At 39.4% G+C, this 7,359-nt stretch overlaps 1 long non-coding RNA gene across 3 annotated transcripts; it reads right to left on the bottom strand.

Moving 5' to 3' along the window:
• Positions 1-1,024: 1,024 nt before the first annotated feature.
• Positions 1,025-5,686, bottom strand: LOC311275761. 3 transcript variants are annotated; one of them, XR_014624968.1, is made up of 4 exons: positions 5,554-5,686; positions 5,407-5,477; positions 4,041-5,323; positions 1,025-1,525 (listed from the first exon to the last, which is right to left on the bottom strand). It is a non-coding gene; the product is annotated as an uncharacterized lncRNA (long non-coding RNA). The 3 variants fall into 3 exon arrangements; XR_014624970.1 differs by having other exon boundaries at positions 1,027-1,525; positions 4,041-5,158; positions 5,237-5,323; positions 5,407-5,686; XR_014624969.1 differs by having other exon boundaries at positions 1,026-1,525; positions 5,407-5,686.
• Between the last annotated feature and the right edge of the window lie 1,673 nt (positions 5,687-7,359).

Here is a 7,359-nt window from a genome sequence, read left to right as displayed (position 1 = left end):
GACAGCACCTGAGTTAAATATATGAGTGTCACAGCAAAGGGTCTGAATACTTAGGACCATGTGATATTTCAGTTTTTCTTTTTTAATAAATGTGCAAAAATGTCAACAATTCTGTGTTTTTCTGTCAATATGGGGTGCTGTGTGTACAATAATGAGGAAAAAAAATTAACTTAAATGATTTTAGAAAATGGCTGCAATATAACAAAGAGTGAAAAATGTAAGGGGGTCTGAATACTTTCCGTACCCACTGTATATCAGGGCCTTTAGATTCTCCATTGTATAGCTATCAACAGAAAGCATTAGTTTCAAACCCTTTTCTTCCTCTTTTTCTGTTTATTTATTTATTTTTTAGCTCCTGTGTTTCTTCTTCAACAGTCAAAACGTACATTCAGCAGAAGTGGCACCATCTGCTCACATGAATAATTGACTAGTCACTTTCTTCATCAGTTCCTACCTGGAAACAGCAGGACAATCTCACTCACACATTTCCATAGATGAAAAAAAAAAAACGGAAAATTAGTTCAAGCTTTAATAGTGAAATAAGTGATTTGGTATTTTCATGGTAAATTATCTGACAAAGTGTGCTAAGATATGCATAAGTTGGCCATTGCATATTTTCAGTCAGTTGTTATTATAGAAGTTTTTGTTTGATGGTTTTGTACATAAGATATATATACTGGTGCTTTAGTGCAAATACAGTAAATTCAAACAAGTAAACAAGGGCAGAGCAACTATAGGGCATTACCTTGTAGTGATTTATATATAATTTGCAAATTGTAACTTCCACATCATATCCCAAATATATTTGTAATGTCATAACCCCAAAAATACTACCTCATGATTGAATGTTAATTATCACTGCTATTTTTGATCAAATCGACTGGACCAATCTCAGGTAACAAGGATGTTGCAAAACCATTAATCCTACAGATGACTGATTATAAATCTGATTCATAATATTGGTTTGAAAGACATTTACATGTGTGAATTTTCCAAATCCAAAGCGACTTACATTGCATTTGTGACAGAGCGGTACAATTGTGAAACCAATCTTTTACCAGTAAAGAAATCCGACTACGCCACCCTAGAAATTAACTCTAGGGAACAATGCTCAAAAAGCACACAGGTTCGGTTCCCCCATAAAAGTAAGCAAGAGACGTGGGTGAAGTATCAAAAGTACAAATGTTTATTAATACAAGAATGTTTTTAAAATAGACACTAAAATGTCAAAAGAACAGCATGAGACCCCACTTTAAATTAAGGAAAACAAAACTACAAAAAGAATGAATGTGGGCAAGGACAAAATCAATTTTAAATATGAAAACAAAATAAAGTAATCAGCAGGGCTGAGACTCCCATCGGCAGAAACAAAATGGAGTCTGGTTTTACAAGAGCACACTTCCACGCACACACCAAAGTGCACTCAAATCACACTACCACACACTTGAAGTGGTACACAGCACGCAATAAAGAAGAACCACCACCACAAGAAGGAAGATCCGTTCACCCGTGGGACCCCCAGCTCCTGCAGACAAACAAAAATAATAAATAAACTATAACAAAATCACAATTAAACACGATTAGCTCCACATACAATATAAACAAATAATAATGACGGATGAAGCAACTCCAACAAAGCAAAAGGTATCAATATCACATGAAACAAAGGAAAACGAAACTAAATCAAAAGAAAAGAAACAAAACAATTATTTTCTCTCAATAAAATGAGATCGTCGTATTCTCCATGCTGATACTCGAACAGAAAACAGCCACTACACACAATCGGAACCAGACAAACAGTCCCCTTTCAACAACGATGGTGTGGTGTCTGCTCGACAGTATACACCGCAGGACTGCAGGAATGTGAGCAAAACGTCCACAGCGCAAAGCTGAAGACAGCAGCAACGCAGCAAATCCGATATAATATAAAATAGATTGGGATGAAAAGAGAGTGAACGAGAGGGAGAACCCTATAACGAACACAGAGAAACGTTACTAATAATGATACTTGCGCTTTTACGAATTATAATTACATTTAAAACACCTACCGTCAAGGTATAACCCCAAATAGAAAATGTACAGGCACAGGTCTCTTAATCAGCCCACCGATAACAATGGGGTACAGGAAACCATACCTAAACAGCGTGTGGAAGTGTCAACAGCACAACAATGGTAGTACAATATGAGTTTATACAAATGCACATGCACACACACATACCTGAGAGGCAACCGGTCACTAGATCCACTAAAGCCGCGCCGAAAACACACCGACACCCGGACAAATTGACACTATAAATTTACAAAAAAATGCTTTAAAAGACCAACCAGTTTTAAAATTACCCCCGTTACAGCACAGCACGCTTACCTGTAACCACCGTAAACACGGGAACAAAGGGGAAAGTCGGACGTGACGCACCACGGCCAACAACAACTCAGCCCTTATATTACGGATACTGATCGCTGATAGGCAAATCCGGCTGTCAATCACCTAATCTCATTACATTCCACCCCCAGTTTCTGCAACGTCGCCCCGACGGTGATCTAAACTGCGGCCCCCTTCAAAACTCAGTTCCAAGGCCGAAACAGGGTACCAACTGTACTACCAACTATGCTAGACACTGAACCAGCACCTACTGATTGTAGGAGGTGATGTACGTTAGGATGCTGCCCAGCAGTACTCCTTCCAGTGCTCCTAACCACAACAGAACCCAAAGGAAAGGTAATTACAAGCTGCAAGTTCCCCTCCGTCTCAAGACGTTCTTCTGCCCTTTGAGCTTCACTGTACTCGAATCTACTGAGAACAATGGATGGGCATCATCGAACTCACATCATCTACACCGAGAACAATGGATGGGCATCATCGAACTCACATCTACACCGAGAACAATGGATGGGCATCATCGAACTCACACTCACATCTACACCGAGAACAATGGATGGGCATCATCGAACTCACACTCACATCTACACCGAGAACAATGGATGGGCATCATCGAACTCACATCTACACCGAGAACAATGGATGGGCATCATCGAACTCACATCTACACCGAGAACAATGGATGGGCATCATCGAACTCACATCTACACCGAGAACAATGGATGGGCATCATCGAACTCACATCATCTAGAGCAATTATGTAACAGAACCTCATGCCCATACAAGAAAAACCAGGAGCCTCAAGGGTAAATGACAGACTGAAAGGAGCAGAGCCATGTTATCAAATCCCAAATAATCATAAGGAATTAAAGAAAAAGGCCCATAAACAGCCGGCAGCTACAACCATTGACACGACTGACATCCTTTCAGCCCCCATAGTTCCAAAGTTTACATATACCACCCTCAGCAACAGTAGATACCATAGAGCTAGTGTCGACCGCTCATGGTACTTAAAATCCACCCATCCATATGATAAAATGGGGACATAACCTTAAGCGGCACAAAAAAATAAAAAATTCTGAACCAGTCAGAACACCTCAGCCTGTCTTTTTACCGACCAAGCTGTGGTCCTACAACTCAGTGGGAACTAGTATTTCGACGATTGTCTAAATGGTGACTGTACACTCCTCATTGACTCCTGAAGAGCAACATACGATTTTATACAACCATACAGATCACGCAATACCTTAATTTGTTTCGGGTCCTCCCTCTCGTCCACCGACCGATAACGAATTTCTTCCCTCACCTCTCCCTCCAGATGACCAGCCAAGAAAAATGCCTGATCAGCTGAAGACAGACGACGAAGCCGCATACAAGCCTGAGCCTCCTCCACCCACTCATCGACGCCAATGCCCAACCGACCACTAAACTTTGGGCATTTACGATCTCGAGGAACGAATACAAACCACTCCGCGGTCGATGCACCGGCATCAACGAGTGGGGGAGCCAGAACTACAGGAATAGAAATATTAGATGGGCCCGGCTGCGCAACAGACACTTGCTCTTGTCTCAGTCGTTCATTATCTGACTTTAATTGAGCTACCAAATCTCTTAGCTCACGCATTTCATCCTCCATAACCGCAAATGCACAAGCACTTACCACGAACATGTAAACTGAATTTTACTTGTGCCAATCCACCACAGAAAGGGACTGCTACTGTCTGGTTCCTAAAAAACACAAAAGAAAAAGAACAGAACAAATACTCAAACAAACCAAAACCCACGTCTCTGCACTAAATAAGAGGGGACCCTGCCGACTACGCCAGAATGTGACAGAGCGGTACAATTGTGAAACCAACCTTTTACCAGTAAAGAAATCCGACTACGCCACCCTAGAAATTAACTCTAGGGAACAATGCTCAAAAAGCACACAGGTTCGGTTCCCCCATAAAAGTAAGCAAGAGACGTGGGTGAAGTATCAAAAGTACAAATGTTTATTAATACAAGAATGTTTTTAAAATAGACACTAAAATGTCAAAAGAACAGCATGAGACCCCACTTTAAATTAAGGAAAACAAAACTACAAAAAGAATGAATGTGGGCAAGGACAAAATCAATTTTAAATATGAAAACAAAATAAAGTAATCAGCAGGGCTGAGACTCCCATCGGCAGAAACAAAATGGAGTCTGGTTTTACAAGAGCACACTTCCACGCACACACCAAAGTGCACTCAAATCACACTACCACACACTTGAAGTGGTACACAGCACGCAATAAAGAAGAACCACCACCACAAGAAGGAAGATCCGTTCACCCGTGGGACCCCCAGCTCCTGCAGACAAACAAAAATAATAAATAAACTATAACAAAATCACAATTAAACACGATTAGCTCCACATACAATATAAACAAATAATAATGACGGATGAAGCAACTCCAACAAAACAAAAGGTATCAATATCACATGAAACAAAGGAAAACGAAACTAAATCAAAAGAAAAGAAACAAAACAATTATTTTCTCTCAATAAAATGAGATCGTCGTATTCTCCATGCTGATACTCGAACAGAAAACAGCCACTACACACAATCGGAACCAGACAAACAGTCCCCTTTCAACAACGATGGTGTGGTGTCTGCTCGACAGTATACACCGCAGGACTGCAGGAATGTGAGCAAAACGTCCACAGCGCAAAGCTGAAGACAGCAGCAACGCAGCAAATCCGATATAATATAAAATAGATTGGGATGAAAAGAGAGTGAACGAGAGGGAGAACCCTATAACGAACACAGAGAAACGTTACTAATAATGATACTTGCGCTTTTACGAATTATAATTACATTTAAAACACCTACCGTCAAGGTATAACCCCAAATAGAAAATGTACAGGCACAGGTCTCTTAATCAGCCCACCGATAACAATGGGGTACAGGAAACCATACCTAAACAGCGTGTGGAAGTGTCAACAGCACAACAATGGTAGTACAATATGAGTTTATACAAATGCACATGCACACACACATACCTGAGAGGCAACCGGTCACTAGATCCACTAAAGCCGCGCCGAAAACACACCGACACCCGGACAAATTGACACTATAAATTTACAAAAAAATGCTTTAAAAGACCAACCAGTTTTAAAATTACCCCCGTTACAGCACAGCACGCTTACCTGTAACCACCGTAAACACGGGAACAAAGGGGAAAGTCGGACGTGACGCACCACGGCCAACAACAACTCAGCCCTTATATTACGGATACTGATCGCTGATAGGCAAATCCGGCTGTCAATCACCTAATCTCATTACACATTCAAAGTAAACATTTCAGTTAATGCATTCATAGGGATTCGGTAATCAACCCCATCACACATGCATTGCTAGTGCCATTTTTGAGCTACAGGAAAACTTCTTTGTAAACTGTTTATAAAATGTATATGAAAACAAGTGTGTAAAACCAGCTCTGTAGGATCAGCCAGGAAACATTAGAAAAGTTGAACATACAGACCCGTAAAACATGGACATATGCGAGAGAACAGTGTAAAAACCACTGCATCCTTCCATTTCAACAGCGGTGCTGGAGGAAGAATCTAATCCGTCATGCTAAACAAAGATGTGTATTTACTGACATAAAGAATATAATTAAAACAGTAAAAACCAATGAGTTACCAAATATTTAATGAAGTCTATGCAATGGTATGTCAAAAAGGTTGTTGCCTACAACGATTTCAAATTAAAATACAGGACATTAATTTTTATACACTAAGCAAAGCATGAAAAATAAATTTAATAGCATGAGACCTGGCTAAATACATAACTTGGGGAAAAAAAGAAAAAGAAATTAGAAGGCCTACACTTTGGAGTTGTCTGAATTATTTTTTTCATTATTGTAATACTTTCACGTTTGTATCCCATCATGTCATCCGAGGGTATCTTGGGTGCATCTTTCTGTTGGGTAATGGCTGAGCAACTGATAATAATAAAACCAAGTCATACTTCTCACAGTCTCTAAATATGATATTAAACTGCATAATATTAAAACCCCACATTCTCAGACGGCTTCTCCAGTTAAATAAAGTCTTACAGAATGAGTGAGTTTAAGTAAACCATCTGCACCTGTGTGTGTGTGTGTGAGAGAAACAGACAGAAATGAGATGGTGAGCAAGAAAAGAACAGATAGAAGAGGTGAGAGAGATCGTCAGAAACCCAACTCACGCATTCCAGCAGTCAGCTGCATTCTGCAACGGGTTACAGATGATCTGTCCGTTTCAGGAGATGATTTCCAATTTCTATCAGCCGAGAATGAATTGCTGCTTCTGACAATATTGTCTGCCAGGAAAGGAAAGGAAATGTAATAATCAAATAATATGTTGTTATCCAAAAACTATCACCTGTCTGAATGAGTTTAACTAGTGTTATTTTATAACCAGATGCTTTCAAGAGTAGACAAAGGGATCTGAAGTTTATGAATTTACTAGTTTTGGCTGTACTTTATTATATTGCATTTTCTTTTCAAAGCATATTGTATATTTGTATTTAGAAAAATGCTCATATATCTCTCAAAGTTGCTGTAGTGATTTTCATTCCAAACGTTGCTCTTTTGATATTCTCATTTATATTATGGAACATTTTTGCGAAAACGAGTTAGTATAATGTGAAACATGGAAGAGGCTTTAACTGCAGTGTGTAGCCTATTAAAGATAGTAAGTATAACCAAATTATAGATATTTTTGAGCCCCTAACCTAACCACTGCACAAAAATGTAATGGGCAAATACATTAAGTCAAAATAAAAATGTAATTAAAAAAATGCAAAATAGTCCCTTTGACACAACTCACGCACTGTTTTCCATCAAGACATATGGTAGCGTTGTGTGACGAACATCCAGAAATTTAAGTTGGTATTCACTCAAAATATTCCTTTCAGACGCTCACAAATGTAAGAAATGCAAGAAGAGAAATCTGACATTTGTTATATCA

The sequence above is a fragment of the Rutilus rutilus genome (assembly GCF_951802725.1).
Source record: "Rutilus rutilus genome assembly, chromosome: 17".
NCBI classification, from domain to species: Eukaryota; Metazoa; Chordata; class Actinopteri; order Cypriniformes; family Leuciscidae; genus Rutilus; species Rutilus rutilus.
This window is presented reverse-complemented; position numbering and strand designations above follow the sequence as displayed.